We start from the raw sequence: 17,174 nt of genomic DNA, 5'->3' as shown, positions 1-17,174 counted from the left end.
GAGTATGTAGAGTAGAGAGTAGTAGAGAGTGACTAGTAGAGAGTGAGAAAGTAGAGAGTAGAAAGTAGGTAGAGTAGAGAGTAGTAGAGAGAGAGTAGTGGAGAGTAGCAGAGAATGAGTAGTAGCTAGTAGAGAGTAGGAAGAGTAGAGAGTAGTATAGAGTGAGTAGTAGAGAGTGAGTAGTATAGAGTAGAAGAGAGTGAGTAAAGAGTAGTAGAGAGCAGTAGAGAGTAGTAGAGAGTGAGTAGGGGAGAGTCATAAAGAGTGTGTAGGCAGTAGAGAGTAGTAGGGAGTAGTAGAGATAGAGTAGTAGAGAGTGAGTAGTAGGGAGTAGTAGAGACTGAGTAGTAGAGAGTAGTAGAGAGTGGGTAGTAGAGAGTGAGTAGTAGAGAGTAATAGAGAGTAGTCAAGTGTAATAGAGAGTAGTAGAGAGTGAGTAGTGGAGAGTAGTAGAGAGTGAGTAGTAGAGGGTAGAGGAGAGTGAGTAGTAGAGTGAATAGGAGAGACAAAGTAGTAGAGAGTATTACAGATTGAGTAGTAGATAGTAGAAAGTAGGGAGAGTAGAGAGTAGTAGAGAGTGAGTAGTAGAGAGTGAACTGTAAAGAGTAGAGAGTAGGAAGAGTAGAGTAGTAGAGAGTGAGTAGAGAGTGAGTAGTAGAGAGTAGTAGAGAGTGAGTAGTAGAGAATAGTATAAAGTGAGCAGTAGAGAGTAGTAGAGAGGGAGCAGTAGAGAGTAGAGTATGTAGAGTAGAGAGTAGTAGAGAGTGAGTAGTAGAGAGTGAGTAGTAGAGAGTAGAAAGTAGGTAGAGTAGAGAGTAGTAGAGAGAGAGTAGTGCAGAGTAGCAGAGAATGAGTAGTAGCTAGTAGAGAGTAGTAGAGAGTGAGTAGTAGAGAGTCGTACAGAGTGAGTAGGCAGTAGAGAGTAGTAGGGAGTAGTAGAGACAGAGTAGTAGAGAGTGAGTTGTAGAGAGCAGTAGAGAGTGAGTAGTAGAGAGTAGTAGAGAGTGGGTAGTAGAGAGTGAGTAGTAGAGAGTAGTAGAGAGTGAGTAGTGGAGAGAGAGTAGTAGAGAGTGAGTAGTAGAGAGTAGTGTAGAGTGAGTAGTAGAGTGAATAGTAGAGAGAAAGTAGTAGAGAGTATTACAGACTGAGTAGTAGATAGTAGAGAGTAGGTAGAGAAGAGAGTAGTAGAGAGTGAGTAGTAGAGAGTGAACTGTAAAGAGTAGAGAGTAGGAAGAGTAGAGTAGTAGAGAGTGAGTAGAGAGTGAGTAGTAGAGAGTAGTAGAGAGTGAGTAGTAGAGAGTAGTATAAAGTGAGTAGTAGAGAGTAGTAGAGAGAGAGCAGTAGAGAGTAGAGTATGTAGAGTAGAGAGTAGTAGAGAGTGACTAGTAGAGAGTGAGTAGTAGAGAGTAGAAAGTAGGTAGAGTAGAGAGTAGTAAAGAGTAGTAGAGAGAGAGTAGTGGAGAGTAGCAGAGAATGAGTAGTAGCTAGTAGAGAGTAGGAAGAGTAGAGAGTAGTAGAGAGTGAATAGTAGAGAGTGAGTAGTAGAGAGTAGATGAGAGTGAGTAAAGAGTAGTAGAGAGCAGTAGAGAATAGTACAGAGTGAGTAGTAGAGAGTCGTACCGAGTGTGTAGGCAGTAGAGAGTAGTAGGGAGTAGTAGAGATAGAGTAGTGGAGAGTGAGTAGTAGGGAGTAGTAGAAAGTGAGTAGCAGAGAGTAGTAGAGAGTGGGTAGTGGAGAGTGTGTAGTAGAGAGTAGTAGAGAGTAGTAGAGAGTGGGTAGTAGAGAGTGAGTAGTAGAGAGTAATAGAGAGTGAGTAGAGAGTACTAGAGAGTAGTCGAGTGTAATAGAGAGAAGTAGAGAGTGAGTAGTGGAGAGTAGTAGAGAGTGAGTAGTAGAGAGTGAGTAGTAGAGAGTAGTGAAGAGTGAGTAAAGAGTAGTAGAGACCAGTAGAGAGTAGTAGAGAGTGAGTAGTAGAGAATCGTACAGAGTGAGTAGGCAGTAGAGAGTAGTAGGGAGTAGTAGAGACAGAGTAGTAGAGAGTGAGTAGTAGAGAGTAGTAGAGAGTGGGTAGTAGAGAGTGAGTAGTAGAGAGTGAGTAGTGGAGAGAGAGTAGTAGAGAGTGAGTAGTAGAGAGTAGTGTAGAGTGAGTAGTAGAGTGAATAGTAGAGAGAAAGTAGTAGAGAGTATTACAGACTGAGTAGTAGATAGTAGAGAGTAGGTAGAGAAGAGAGTAGTAGAGAGTGAGTAGTAGAGAGTGAACTGTAAAGAGTAGAGAGTAGGAAGAGTAGAGTAGTAGAGAGTGAGTAGAGAGTGAGTAGTAGAGAGTAGTAGAGAGTGAGTAGTAGAGAGTAGTATAAAGTGAGTAGTAGAGAGTAGTAGAGAGAGAGCAGTAGAGAGTAGAGTATGTAGAGTAGAGAGTAGTAGAGAGTGACTAGTACAGAGTGAGTAGTAGAGAGAAGAAAGTAGGTAGAGTAGAGAGTAGTAAAGAGTTGTAGAGAGAGAGTAGTGGAGAGTAGCAGAGAATGAGTAGTAGCTAGTAGAGAGTAGGAAGAGTAGAGAGTAGTAGAGAGTGAATAGTAGAGAGTGAGTAGTCGAGAGTAGATGAGAGTGAGTAAAGAGTAGTAGAGAGCAGTAGAGAGTGAGTAGTAGAGAGTCGTACAGAGTGCGTAGGCAGTAGAGAGTAGTAGGGAGTAGTAGAGATAGAGTAGTAGAGAGTGAGTAGTAGGTAGTAGTAGAGAGTGAGTAGCAGTGAGTAGTAGAGAGTGGGTAGTGGAGAGTGTGTAGTAGAGAGTAATAGAGAGTGAGTAGAGAGTACTAGAGAGTAGTCGAGTGTAATAGAGAGTAGTAGAGAGTGAGTAGTGGAGAGTAGTAGAGAGTGAGTAGTAGAGAGTAGTGTAGAGTAGTAGAGTGAATAGTAGAGAGAAAGTAGTAGAGAGTAAGTAGTAGAGAGTATTACAGACTGAGTAGTAGATAGTAGAGAGTAGGTAGAGTAGAGAGTAGTAGAGAGTGAGTAGTAGAGAGTGAACAGTAGAGAGTAGAGTAGGTAGAGTAGAGTAGTAGAGAGTGAGTAGAGAGTGAGTAGTAGAGAGTAGTAGAGAGTGAGCAGTAGAGAGTAGTATAAAGTGAGTAGTAGAGAGAAGTAGAGAGAGAGCAGTAGAGAGTAGAGTATGTAGAGTAGAGAGTAGTAGAGAGTGACTAGTAGAGAGTGAGAAAGTAGAGAGTAGAAAGTAGGTAGAGTAGAGAGTAGTAGAGAGAGAGTAGTGGAGAGTAGCAGAGAATGAGTAGTAGCTAGTAGAGAGTAGGAAGAGTAGAGAGTAGTATAGAGTGAGTAGTAGAGAGTGAGTAGTATAGAGTAGAAGAGAGTGAGTAAAGAGTAGTAGAGAGCAGTAGAGAGTAGTAGAGAGTGAGTAGTGGAGAGTCATACAGAGTGTGTAGGCAGTAGAGAGTAGTAGGGAGTAGTAGAGATAGAGTAGTAGAGAGTGAGTAGTAGGGAGTAGTAGAGACTGAGTAGTAGAGAGTGGGTAGTAGAGAGTGAGTAGTAGAGAGTAATAGAGAGTAGTCAAGTGTAATAGAGAGTAGTAGAGAGTGAGTAGTGGAGAGTAGTAGAGAGTGAGTAGTAGAGAGTAGAGGAGAGTGAGTAGTAGAGTGAATAGGAGAGACAAAGTAGTAGAGAGTATTACAGATTGAGTAGTAGATAGTAGAAAGTAGGGAGAGTAGAGAGTAGTAGAGAGTGAGTAGTAGAGAGTGAACTGTAAAGAGTAGAGAGTAGGAAGAGTAGAGTAGTAGAGAGTGAGTAGAGAGTGAGTAGTAGAGAGTAGTAGAGAGTGAGTAGTAGAGAATAGTATAAAGTGAGCAGTAGAGAGTAGTAGAGAGGGAGCAGTAGAGAGTAGAGTATGTAGAGTAGAGAGTAGTAGAGAGTGAGTAGTAGAGAGTGAGTAGTAGAGAGTAGAAAGTAGGTAGAGTAGAGAGTAGTAGAGAGAGAGTAGTGCAGAGTAGCAGAGAATGAGTAGTAGCTAGTAGAGAGTAGGAAGAGTAGAGAGTAGTAGAGCGTGAGTAGTAGAGAGTGAGTAGTAAAGAGTAGAAGAGAGTGAGTAAAGAGTAGTAGAGAGCAGTAGAGAGTAGTAGAGATTGAGTAGTAGAGAGTCGTACAGAGTGTGTAGGCAGTAGAGAGTAGTAGGGAGTAGTAGAGATAGAGTAGTAGAGAGTGAGTAGTAGGGAGTAGTAGAGAGTGAGTAGCAGAGAGTAGTAGAGAGTGGGTAGTGGAGAGTGTGTAGTAGAGAGTAATAGAGAGTGAGTAGAGAGTACTAGAGAGTAGTCGAGTGTAATAGAGAGTAGTAGAGAGTGAGTAGTGGATAGTAGTAGAGTGAGTAGTAGAGAGTAGTGTAGAGTGAGTAGTAGAGTGAATAGTAGAGAGAAAGTAGTAGAGAGTATTACAGACTGAGTAGTAGATAGTAGAGAGTAGGTAGAGTAGAGAGTAGTAGAGAGTAGTAGAGATTGAGTAGTAGAGAGTGAACAGTAGAGAGTAGAGAGTAGGTAGAGTAGAGTAGTAGAGAGTGAGTAGAGAGTGAGTAGTAGAGAGTAGTAGAGAGTGAGTAGTAGAGAGTAGTATAAAGTGAGTAGTAGAGAGAGAGCAGTAGAGAGTAGAGTATGTAGTGTAGAGAGTAGTAGAGAGTGAGTAGTAGAGAGTGAGTAGTAGAGAGTAGAAAGTAGGTAGAGTAGAGAGTAGTAGAGAGTAGTAGAGAGAGAGTAGTGGAGAGTAGCAGAGAATGAGTAGTAGCTAGTAGAGAGTAGGAAGAGTAGAGAGTAGTAGAGAGTGAGTAGTAGAGAGTAGAAAGTAGGTAGAGTAGAGAGTAGTAGAGAGAGAGTAGTGGAGAGTAGCAGAGAAGGAGTAGTAGCTAGTAGAGAGTAGGAAGAGTAGAGAGTAGTAGAGAGTGAGTAGTAGAGAGTAGTGAAGAGTGAGTAGAGAGTAGTAGATAGTAGTAGAGAGTGAGTAGTAGAGAGTAGCAGAGAATGAGTAGTAGATAGTAGAAAGTAGGAAGAGTAGAGAGTAGTAGAGAGTGAGTAGTAGAGAGTGAGTTCTAGAGATTGAGCAGTAGAGAGTAGAGAGTAGGTAGAGTAGAGTAGTAGAGAGTGAGTAGAGAGTGAGTGGTAGAGAGTAGTAGAGAGTGAGTAGTAGAGAGTAGTATAAAGTGAGTAGTAGAGAGAAAGCAGTAGAGAGTAGAGTAGGTAGAGTAGAGAGTAGTAGAGAGTGACTAGTAGAGAGTGAGTAGTAGAGAGTAGAACATAGGTAGAGTAGAGAGTAGTAGAGAGAGAGTAGTGGAGAGTAGAAGAGAATGAGTAGCAGCTAGTAGAGAGTAGGAGTAGTAGAGAGTGAGTAGTAGAGAGTGAGTAGTAGAGAGTAGTTAAGAGTGAGTAATGAGTAGTAGAGAGCAGTAGAGAGTAGTAGCGAGTCGTCCAGAGTGAGTAGGCAGTAGAGAGTAGTAGGGAGCAGTAGAGACAGAGTAGTAGGTAGTAGAGAGTGGGTAGTAGAGAGTAGTAGAGAGTGAGTAGTAGAGAGTAGTAGAGAGTTGGTAGTAGAGAGTGAGTAGTAGAGAGTTATAGAGAGTGAGTAGAGAGTACTAGAGAGTAGTCGAGTGTAATAGAGAGAAGTAGAGAGTGAGTAGTGGAGAGTAGTAGAGAGTGAGTAGTAGAGAGTGAGTAGTAGAGAGTAGTGAAGAGTGAGTAAAGAGTAGTAAAGACCAGTAGAGAGTAGTAGAGAGTGAGTAGTAGAGAGTCGTACAGAGTGAGTAGGCAGTAGAGAGTAGTAGGGAGTAGTAGAGACAGAGTAGTAGAGAGTGAGTTGTAGAGAGTAGTAGAGAGTGAGTAGTAGAGAGTAGTAGAGAGTGGGTAGTAGAGAGTGAGTAGTAGAGAGTAGTAGAGAGTGAGTAGTGGAGAGAGAGTAGTAGAGAGTGAGTAGTGGAGAGTAGTGGAGAGTGAGTAGTAGAGTAAATAGAAGAGAGAAAGTAGTAGAGAGTATTACAGACTGAGTAGTAGATAGTAGAGAGTAGGTAGAGTAGAGAGTAGTAGAGAGTAGTAGAGAGTGAGTAGTAGAGAGTGAACAGTAGAGAGTAGAGAGTAGGTAGAGAAGAGTAGTAGAGAGTGAGTAGAGAGTGAGTAGTAGAGAGTAGTAGAGAGTGAGCAGTAGAGAGTAGTATAAAGTGAGTAGTAGAGAGAAGTAGAGAGAGAGCAGTAGAGAGTAGAGTATGTAGAGTAGAGAGTAGTAGAGAGTGACTAGTAGAGAGTGAGTAGTAGAGAGTAGAAAGTAGGTAGAGTAGAGAGTAGTAGAGAGAGAGTAGTGGAGAGTAGCAGAGAATGAGTAGTAGCTAGTAGAGAGTAGGAAGAGTAGAGAGTAGTAGAGAGTGAGTAGTAGAGAGCGAGTAGTAGAGAGTAGAAGAGAGTGAGTAAAGAGTAGTAGAGAGCAGTAGAGAGTAGTAGAGAGTGAGTAGTAGAGATTCGTACAGAGTGTGTAGGCAGTAGAGAGTAGTAGGGAGTAGTAGAGATAGAGTAGTAGAGAGTGAGTAGTGGAGAGTAGCAGAGAATGAGTAGTAGCTAGTAGAGAGTAGGAAGAGTAGAGAGTAGTAGAGAGTGAGTAGTAGAGAGTAGTGAAGAGTGAGTAGAGAGTCGTAGATAGTAGTAGAGAGTGAGTAGTAGAGAGTAGCAGAGAATGAGTAGTAGATAGTAGAGAGTAGGAAGAGTAGAGAGTAGTAGAGAGTGAGTAGTAGAGAGTGAGTTCTAGAGATTGAGCAGTAGAGAGTAGAGAGTAGGTAGAGTAGAGTAGTAGAGAGTGAGTAGAGAGTGAGTAGTAGAGAGTAGTAGAGAGTGAGTAGTAGAGAGTAGTATAAAGTGAGTAGTAGAGAGAAAGCAGTAGAGAGTAGAGTAGGTAGAGTAGAGAGTAGTAGAGAGTGACTAGTAGAGAGTGAGTAGTAGAGAGTAGAACATAGGTAGAGTAGAGAGTAGTAGAGAGAGAGTAGTGGAGAGTAGAAGAGAATGAGTAGCAGCTAGTAGAGAGTAGGAGTAGTAGAGAGTGAGTAGTAGAGAGTGAGTAGTAGAGAGTAGTGAAGAGTGAGTAATGAGTAGTAGAGAGCAGTAGAGAGTAGTAGAGAGTCGTCCAGAGTGAGTAGGCAGTAGAGAGTAGTAGGGAGTAGTAGAGACAGAGTAGTAGGTAGGAGAGAGTGGGTAGTAGAGAGTAGTAGAGAGTGAGTAGTAGAGAGTAGTAGAGAGTTGGTAGTAGAGAGTGAGTAGTAGAGAGTTATAGAGAGTGAGTAGAGAGTACTAGAGAGTAGTCGAGTGTAATAGAGAGAAGTAGAGAGTGAGTAGTGGAGAGTAGTAGAGAGTGAGTAGTAGAGAGTGAGTAGTAGAGAGTAGTGAAGAGTGAGTAAAGAGTAGTAAAGACCAGTAGAGAGTAGTAGAGAGTGAGTAGTAGAGAGTCATACAGAGTGAGTAGGCAGTAGAGAGTAGTAGGGAGTAGTAGAGACAGAGTAGTAGAGAGTGAGTTGTAGAGAGTAGTAGAGAGTGAGTAGTAGAGAGTAGTAGAGAGTGGGTAGTAGAGAGTGAGTAGTAGAGAGTAGTAGAGAGTGAGTAGTGGAGAGAGAGTAGTAGAGAGTGAGTAGTGGAGAGTAGTGTAGAGTGAGTAGTAGAGTAAATAGTAGAGAGAAAGTAGTAGAGAGTATTACAGACTGAGTAGTAGATAGTAGAGAGTAGGTAGAGTAGAGAGTAGTAGAGAGTAGTAGAGAGTGAGTAGTAGAGAGTGAACAGTAGAGAGTAGAGAGTAGGTAGAGTAGAGTAGTAGAGAGTGAGTAGAGAGTGAGTAGTAGAGAGTAGTAGAGAGTGAGCAGTAGAGAGTAGTATAAAGTGAGTAGTAGAGAGAAGTAGAGAGAGAGCAGTAGAGAGTAGAGTATGTAGAGTAGAGAGTAGTAGAGAGTGACTAGTAGAGAGTGAGTAGTAGAGAGTAGAAAGTAGGTAGAGTAGAGAGTAGTAGAGAGAGAGTAGTGGAGAGTAGCAGAGAATGAGTAGTAGCTAGTAGAGAGTAGGAAGAGTAGAGAGTAGTAGAGAGTGAGTAGTAGAGAGTGAGTAGTAGAGAGTAGAAGAGAGTGAGTAAAGAGTAGTAGAGAGCAGTAGAGAGTAGTAGAGAGTGAGTAGTAGAGATTCGTACAGAGTGTGTAGGCAGTGTTGCAGGGATTCTGCTTATACACAGAACTATGCTTAGAACCCCAGGACCTCAGTGAATTGTGGTGTACCAGAAACTCACCTCAGAACCCAGAACCCAGTATCCGGCTAGCATAAGTGTCCCATTCGTTATCCAAGATTTAGCTCAGAGATCCCAATGAATAGACAACCCAGAACAAGCTACTTAGTGTACTCTCAGGAATGGTGGGAATCGGAAATACCTGTTCGTATATTATTCTCACATCAGTCCACAACAATAATCAACAGAGACACGGTGTAAATAAAAAGAGTTTATTTTTATAGACCACGTGTCCTAAGATGCAGTACTTTGGCTAATACAAGCAGACAAATGATTAATATCAAAACCAGCAACATAGTTACAATACCATAGAATATAAACGGGGTAATCATATTATAATGACAGTGGATACTACCACCTTCCCTTTACTAAGATGCTAATATTATTATTATACTAATAGAAGGTCTCTTAGGCTTGAATAGGGGACCCCATACCTCAAAGATCAGCTTAGTGAAATCACATCACAGGAGCATCAGGAGACTTCTCGCAGGAAGGCTCGTCTTCGGTCTGAATAATAAACATGATGTCTGTGATATTAAAAGCACCAACTTTCAGGTATGTGCAGCTGCGCGTGTGTTATGGCTAAATAGTGGGTCGATCAACCTAGAGTGGAAAACATGCATTGTGTAATAATCCAGACTGTTTGTCACACCATGTACAGACCAAGGTCGCTGCGCAGAGCTTGGGATGGTAACAACAGAGTGCTCTCGTGTGAAGCAAGTCTCGAGTCAGCAGTTTATTTAAGAAATAACATGTAAACGCAGTGTCGTGTGCAAAAGCAGAAAGATGGCATTCTAACATCTAACGTGGTTATGCTAACTTAACAATGTATGTACGTATTCAGGGAGAACTCACTACAGCAGTAGAGAGTAGTAGGGAGTAGTAGAGATAGAGTAGTAGAGAGTGAGTAGTAGGGAGTAGTAGAGACTGAGTAGTAGAGAGTAGAAGAGAGTGGGTAGTAGAGAGTGAGTAGTAGAGAGTAATAGAGAGTAGTCGAGTGTAATAGAGAGTAGTAGAGAGTGAGTAGTGGAGAGTAGTAGAGAGTGAGTAGTAGAGAGTAGTGTAGAGTGAGTAGTAGAGTGAATAGTAGAGAGAAAGTAGTAGAGAGTATTACAGACTGAGTAGTAGATAGTAGAAAGCAGGTAGAGTAGAGAGTAGTAGAGAGTGAGTAGTAGAGAGTGAACTGTAAAGAGTAGAGAGTAGGAAGAGTAGAGTAGTAGAGAGTGAGTAGAGAGTGAGTAGTAGAGAGTGAGTAGTAGAGAGTAGTATAAAGTGAGTAGTAGAGAGGGAGCAGTAGAGAGTAGAGTATGTAGAGTAGAGAGTAGTAGAGAGTGACTAGTAGAGAGTGAGTAGTAGAGAGTAGAAAGTAGGTAGAGTAGAGAGTAGTAGAGAGTAGTAGAGAGAGAGTAGTGTAGAGTAGCAGAGAATGAGTAGTAGCTAGTAGAGAGTAGGTAGAGTAGAGAGTAGTAGAGAGTGAGTAGTAGAGAGTGAACAGTAGAGAGTAAAGAGTAGGTAGAGTAGAGTAGTAGAGAGTGAGTAGTAGAGAGTAGTAGAGGGTGAGTAGTAGAGAGTAGTATAAAGTGAGTAGTAGAGAGAGAGCAGTAGAGAGTAGAGTATGTAGAGTAGAGAGTAGTAGAGAGTGACTAGTAGAGAGTGAGTAGTAGAGAGTAGAAAGTAGGTAGAGTAGAGAGTAGTAAAGAGAGAGTAGTGGAGAGTAGCAGAGAATGAGTAGTAGCTAGTAGAGAGTAGGAAGAGTAGAGAGTAGTAGAGAGTGAGTAGTAGAGAGTGAGTAGTAGAGAGTAGAAGAGAGTGAGTAAAGAGTAGTAGAGAGCAGTAGAGAGTAGTAGAGAGTGAGTAGTAGAGTGTCGTACAGAGTGTGTAGGCAGTAGAGAGTAGTAGAGATAGAGTAGTAGAGAGTGAGTAGTAGGGAGCAGTAGAGAGTGAGTAGTAGAGAGTAGTAGAGAGTGGGTAGTGGAGAATGGGTAGTAGAGAGTAATAGAGAGTGAGTAGAGAGTACTAGAGAGTAGTCAAGTGTAATAGAGAGTAGTAGAGAGTGAGTAGTGGAGAGTAGTAGAGAGTGAGTAGTAGAGAGTAGTATAGAGTGAGTATTAGAGTGAGTAGTAGAGAGAGAGTAGTAGAGAGTATTACAGACTGAGTAGTAGATAGTAGAGAGTAGGTAGAGTAGAGAGTAGTAGAGAGAAATTAGTAGAGGGTGAGCAGTACAGAGTAGAGAGTAGGTAGAGTAGAGTAGTAGAGAGCGAGTAGTAGAGAGTGAGTAGTAGAGAGTGAGTAGTAGAGAGTGACTAGTAGAGAGTGAGTAGTAGAGAAAGTACTAGAGAGTGAGTAGTAGAGAGTGAGTAGTAGAGAGAGAGTAGTAGAGAGTGAGTAGTGGAGAGTAGTAGAAAGTGAGTAGTAGAGAGTAGTAGAGAGTGGGTAGTAGAGAGTGAGTAGTAAAGAGTAATAGAGAGTGAGTAGAGAGTACTAGAGAGTAGTCGAGTGTAATAGAGAGTAGTAGAGAGTGAGGAGTGGAGAGTAGTAGAGAGTGAGTAGTAGAGAGTAGTGTAGAGTGAGTAGTAGAGTGAATAGTAGAGAGAAAATAGTAGAGAGTAGTAGAGAGTGAGTAGTAGAGAGTAGAGAGTAGGAAGAGTAGAGAGTAGTAGAGAGTGAATAGTAGAGAGTGAATTGTAGAGATTGAGCAGTAGAGAGTAGAGAGTGAGTAGTAGAGAGTAGTAGAGAGTGAGTAGTAGAGAGTAATATAAAGTGAGTAGTAGAGAGAAAGCAGTAGAGAGTAGAGTAGGTAGAGTAGAGAGTAGTAGAGAGTGACTAGTAGAGAGTGAGTAGTAGAGAGTAGAACGTAGGTAGAGTAGAGAGTAGTAGAGAGAGAGTAGTGGAGAGTAGCAGAGAATGAGTAGCAGCTAGTAGAGAGTAGGAGTAGTAGAGAGTGAGTAGTAGAGAGTGAGTAGTAGAGAGTAGTGAAGAGTGAGTAGAGAGTAGTAGATAGTAGTAGAGAGTGAGTATTAGAGAGTAGCAGAGAATGAATAGTAGAGAGTAGGAAGAGTAGAGAGTAGTAGAGAGTGAGTAGTAGAGAGTGAGTTGTAGAGATTGAGCAGTAGAGAGTAGAGAGTAGGTAGAGTAGAGTAGTAGAGAGTGAGTAGAGAGTGAGCAGTAGAGAGTAGTAGAGAGTGAGTAGTAGAGAGTAGTATAAAGTGAGTAGTAGAGAGAAAGCAGTAGAGAGTAGAGTAGGTAGAGTAGAGATTAGTAGAGAGTGACTAGTAGAGAGTGAGTAGTAGAGAATAGAACGTAGGTAGAGTAGAGAGTAGTAGAGAGAGAGTAGTGGAGAGTAGAAGAGAATGAGTAGCAGCTAGTAGAGAGTAGGAGTAGTAGAGAGTGAGTAGTAGAGAGTGAGTAGTAGAGAGTAGTGAAGAGTGAGTAAAGAGTTGTAGAGAGCAGTAGAGAGTAGTAGAGAGTCGTCCAGAGTGAGTAGGCAGTAGAGAGTAGTAGGGAGTAGTAGAGACAGAGTAGTAGAGAGTGAGTAGTAGAGAGCAGTAGAGAGTGAGTAGTAGAGAGTAGTAGAGAGTGGGTAGTAGAGAGTGAGAAGTAGAGAGTAATAGAGAGTGAGTAGAGAGTACTAGAGAGTAGTCGAGTGTAATAGCGAGAAGTAGAGAGTGAGTAGTGGAGAGTAGTAGAGATTGAGTAGTAGAGAGTGAGTAGTAGAGAGTAGTGAAGAGTGAGTAGGCAGTAGAGAGTAGTAGGAAGTAGTAGAGATAGAGTAGTAGAGAGTGAGTAGTAGGGAGTAGTAGAGACTGAGTAGTAGAGAGTAGTAGAGAGTGGGTAGTAGAGAGTGAGTAGTAGAGAGTAATAGAGAGTAGTCAAGTGTAATAGAGAGTAGTAGAGAGTGAGTAGTGGAGAGTAGTAGAGAGAGAGTAGTAGAGAGTAGTGTAGAGTGAGTAGTAGAGTGAATAGGAGAGAGAAAGTAGTAGAGAGTATTACAGACTGAGTAGTAGATAGTAGAAAGTAGGGAAAGTAGAGCGTAGTAGAGAGTGAGTAGTAGAGAGTGAACTGTAAAGAGTAGAGAGTAGGAAGAGTAGAGTAGTAGAGAGTGAGTAGAGAGTGAGTAGTAGAGAGTAGTAGAGAGTGAGTAGTAGAGAGTAGTATAAAGTGAGCAGTAGAGAGTAGTAGAGAGGGAGCAGTAGAGAGTAGAGTATGTAGAGTAGAGAGTAGTAGAGAGTGAGTAGTAGAGAGTGAGTAGTAGAGAGTAGAAAGTAGGTAGAGTAGAGAGTAGTAAAGAGTAGTAGAGAGAGAGTAGTGCAGAGTAGCAGAGAATGAGTAGTAGCTAGTAGAGAGTAGGAAGAGTAGAGAGTAGTAGAGCGTGAGTAGTAGAGAGTGAGTAGTAGAGAGTAGAAGAGAGTGAGTAAAGAGTAGTAGAGAGCAGTAGAGAGTAGTAGAGATTGAGTAGTAGAGAGTCGTACAGAGTGTGTAGGCAGTAGAGAGTAGTAGGGAGTAGTAGAGATAGAGTAGTAGAGAGTGAGTAGTAGGGAGTAGTAGAGAGTGAGTAGCAGAGAGTAGTAGAGAGTGGGTAGTGGAGAGTGTGTAGTAGAGAGTAATAGAGAGTGAGTAGAGAGTACTAGAGAGTAGTCGAGTGTAATAGAGAGTAGTAGAGAGTGAGTAGTGAAGCGTAGTAGAGTGAGTAGTAGAGAGTAGTGTAGAGTGAGTAGTAGAGTGAATAGTAGAGAGAAAGTAGTAGAGAGTATTACAGACTGAGTAGTAGATAGTAGAGAGTAGGTAGAGTAGAGAGTAGTAGAAAGTAGTAGAGAGTGAGTAGTAGAGAGTGAACAGTAGAGAGTAGAGAGTAGGTAGAGTAGAGTAGTAGAGAGTGAGTAGAGAGTGAGTAGTAGAGAGTAGTAGAGAGTGAGTAGTAGAGAGTAGTATAAAGTGAGTAGTAGAGAGAGAGCAGTAGAGAGTAGAGTATGTAGTGTAGAGAGTAGTAGAGAGTGACTAGTAGAGAGTGAGTAGTAGAGAGTAGAAAGTAGGTAGAGTAGAGAGTAGTAGAGAGTAGTAGAGAGAGAGTAGTGGAGAGTAGCAGAGAATGAGTAGTAGCTAGTAGAGAGTAGGAAGAGTAGAGAGTAGTAGAGAGTGAGTAGTAGAGAGTAGAAAGTAGGTAGAGTAGAGAGTAGTAGAGAGAGAGTAGTGGAGAGTAGCAGAGAATGAGTAGTAGCTAGTAGAGAGTAGGAGTAGTAGAGAGTGAGTAGTAGAGAGTGAGTAGTAGAGAGTAGTGAAGAGTGAGTAGAGAGTAGTAGATAGTAGTAGAGAGTGAGTAGTAGAGAGTAGCAGAGAATGAGTAGTAGATAGTAGGAAGAGTAGAGAGTAGTAGAGAGTGAGTAGAAGAGAGTGATTTCTAGAGATTGAGCAGTAGAGAGTAGAGAGTAGGTAGAGTAGAGTAGTAGAGAGTGAGTAGAGAGTGAGTAGTAGAGAGTAGTAGAGAGTGAGTAGTAGAGAGTAGTATAAAGTGAGTAGTAGAGAGAAAGCAGTAGAGAGTAGTGTAGGTAGAGTAGAGAGTAGTAGAGAGTGACTAGTAGAGAGTGAGTAGTAGAGAGTAGAACGTAGGTAGAGTAGAGAGTAGTAGAGAGAGAGTAGTGGAGAGTAGAAGAGAATGAGTAGCAGCTAGTAGAGAGTAGGAGTAGTAGAGAGTGAGTAGTAGAGAGTGAGTAGTAGAGAGTAGTGAAGAGTGAGTAATGAGTAGTAGAGAGCAGTAGAGAGTAGTAGAGAGTCGTCCAGAGTGAGTAGGCAGTAGAGAGTAGTAGGGAGTAGTAGAGACAGAGTAGTAGGTAGTAGAGAGTGGGTAGTAGAGAGTAGTAGAGAGTGAGTAGTAGAGAGTAGTAGAGAGTTGGTAGTAGAGAGTAATAGAGAGTGAGTAGAGAGTACTAGAGAGTAGTCAAGTGTAATAGAGAGAAGTAGAGAGTGAGTAGTGGAGAGTAGTAGAGAGTGAGTAGTAGAGAGTGAGTAGTAGAGAGTAGTGAAGAGTGAGTAAAGAGTAGTAGAGACCAGTAGAGAGTAGTAGAGAGTGAGTAGTAGAGAATCATACAGAGTGAGTAGGCAGTAGAGAGTAGTAGGGAGTAGTAGAGACAGAGTAGTAGAGAGTGAGTTGTAGAGAGTGGTAGAGAGTGAGTAGTAGAGAGTAGTAGAGAGTGGGTAGTAGAGAGTAAGTAGTAGAGAGTAGTAGAGAGTGAGTAGTGGAGAGAGAGTAGTAGAGACTGAGTAGTGGAGAGTAGTGTAGAGTGAGTAGTAGAGTAAATAGTAGAGAGAAAGTAGTAGAGAGTATTACAGACTGAGTAGTAGATAGTAGAGAGTAGGTAGAGTAGAGAGTAGTAGAGAGTAGTAGAGAGTGAGTAGTAGAGAGTGAACAGTAGAGAGTAGAGAGTAGGTAGAGTAGAGTAGTAGAGAGTGAGTAGAGAGTGAGTAGTAGAGAGTAGTAGAGAGTGAGCAGTAGAGAGTAGTATAAAGTGAGTAGTAGAGAGAAGTAGAGAGAGAGCAGTAGAGAGTAGAGTATGTAGAGTAGAGAGTAGTAGAGAGTGACTAGTAGAGAGTGAGTAGTAGAGAGTAGAAAGTAGGTAGAGTAGAGAGTAGTAGAGAGAGGTAGTGGAGAGTAGCAGAGAATGAGTAGTAGCTAGTAGAGAGTAGGAAGAGTAGAGAGTAGTAGAGAGTGAGTAGTAGAGAGTGAGTAGTAGAGAGTAGAAGAGAGTGAGTAAAGAGTAGTAGAGAGCAGTAGAGAGTAGTAGAGAGTGAGTAGTAGAGATTCGTACAGAGTGTGTAGGCAGTAAAGAGTAGTAGGGAGTAGTAGAGATAGAGTAGTAGAGAGTGAGTAGTAGGGAGTAGTAGATACTGAGTAGTAGAGAGTAGTAGAGAGTGGGTAGTAGAGAGTGAGTAGTAGAGAGTAATAGAGAGTAGTCGAGTGTAATAGAGAGTAGTAGAGAGTGAGTAGTGGAGAGTAGTAGAGAGTGAGTAGTAGAGAGTAGTATAGAGTGAGTAGTAGAGTGAATAGTAGAGAGAAAGTAGTAGAGAGTATTACAAACTGATTAGTAGATAGTAGAAGAAGGTAGGTAGAGTAGAGAGTAGTAGAGAGTGAGTAGTAGAGAGTGAACTGTAAAGAGTAGAGAGTAGGAAGAGTAGAGTAGTAGAGAGTGAGTAGAGAGTGAGTAGGAGATAGTGAGTAGTAGAGAGTAGTATAACGTGAGTAGTAGAGAGTAGTAGAGAGGGAGCAGTAGAGAGTAGAGTATGTAGAGTAGAGAGTAGTAGAGAGTGACTAGTAGAGAGTGAGTAGTAGAGAGTAGAAAGTAGGTAGAGTAGAGAGTAGTAGAGAGAGAGTAGTGGAGAGAAGCAGAGAATGAGTAGTAGCTAGTAGAGGGTAGGAAGAGTAGAGAGTAGTAAAGCGTGAGTAGTAGAGAGTGAGTAGTAGAGAGTAGAAGAGAGTGAGTAAAGAGTAGTAGAGAGCAGTAGAGAGTAGTAGAGATTGAGTAGTAGAAAGTCGTACAGAGTGTGTAGGCAGTAGAGAGTAGTAGGGAGTAGTAGAGATAGAGTAGTAGAGAGTGAGTAGTAGGGAGTAGTAGAGAGTGAGTAGCAGAGAGTAGTAGAGAGTGGGTAGTGGAGAGTGTGTAGTAGAGAGTAATAGAGAGTGAGTAGAGAGTACTAGAGAGTAGTCGAGTGTAATAGAGAGTAGTAGAGAGTGAGTAGTGGAGAGTAGTAGAGAGTGAGTAGTAGAGAGTAGTGTAGAGTGAGTAGTAGAGTGAGTAGTGGAGAGAAAGTAGTAGAGAGTATTACAGACTGAGTAGTAGATAGTAGAGAGTAGGTAGAGTAGAGAGTAGTAGAGAGTAGTAGAGAGTGAGTAGTAGAGAGTGAACAGTAGAGAGTAGAGAGTAGGTAGAGTAGAGAGTAGTAGAGAGTAGTAGAGAGAGAGTAGTGGAGAGTAGCAGAGAATGAGTAGTAGCTAGTAGAGAGTAGGAAGAGTAGAGAGTAGTAGAGAGTGAGTAGTAGAGAGTGAGTAGTATAGAGTAGAAGAGAGTGAGTAAAGAGTAGTAGAGAGCAGTAGAGAGTAGTAGAGAGTGAGTAGTGGAGAGTCATACAGAGTGTGTAGGCAGTAGAGAGTAGTAGGGAGTTGTAGAGATAGAGTAGTAGAGGGTGAGTAGTAGGGAGTAGTAGAGACTGAGTAGTAGAGAGTAGTAGAGAGTGGGTAGTAGAGAGTGAGTAGTAGAGAGTAATAGAGAGTAGTCAAGTGTAATAGAGAGTAGTAGAGAGTGAGTAGTGGAGAGTAGTAGAGAGTGAGTAGTAGAGAGTAGTGTAGAGTGAGTATTAGAGTGAATAGGAGAGAGAAAGTAGTAGAGAGTATTACAGACTGAGTAGTAGATAGTAGAAAGTAGGGAGAGTAGAGCGTAGTAGAGAGTGAGTAGTAGAGAGTGAACTGTAAAGAGTAGAGAGTAGGAAGAGTAGAGTAGTAGAGAGTGAGTAGAGAGTGAGTAGTAGAGAGTAGTAGAGAGTGAGTAATAGAGAGTAGTATAAAGTGAGCAGTAGAGAGTAGTAGAGAGGGAGCAGTAGAGAGTAGAGTATGTAGAGTAGAGAGTAGTAGAGAGTGAGTAGTAGAGAGTGAGTAGTAGAGAGTAGAAAGTAGGTAGAGTAGAGAGTAGTAAAGAGTAGTAGAGAGAGAGTAGTGCAGAGTAGCAGAGAATGAGTAGTAGCTAGTAGAGAGTAGGAAGAGTAGAGAGTAGTAGAGCGTGAGTAGTAGAGAGTGAGTAGTAGAGAGTAGAAGAGAGTGAGTAAAGAGTAGTAGAGAGCAGTAGAGAGTAGTAGAGATTGAGTAGTAGAGAGTCGTACAGAGTGTGTAGGCAGTAGAGAGTAGTAG

The sequence above is a fragment of the Triturus cristatus genome, unplaced genomic scaffold, assembly GCF_964204655.1.
Source record: "Triturus cristatus unplaced genomic scaffold, aTriCri1.1 SCAFFOLD_199, whole genome shotgun sequence".
Lineage (NCBI taxonomy): Eukaryota > Metazoa > Chordata > Amphibia > Caudata > Salamandridae > Triturus > Triturus cristatus.
The sequence above is the reverse complement of the archived record's forward strand: the minus strand, read 5'-3'. Positions refer to the sequence as shown.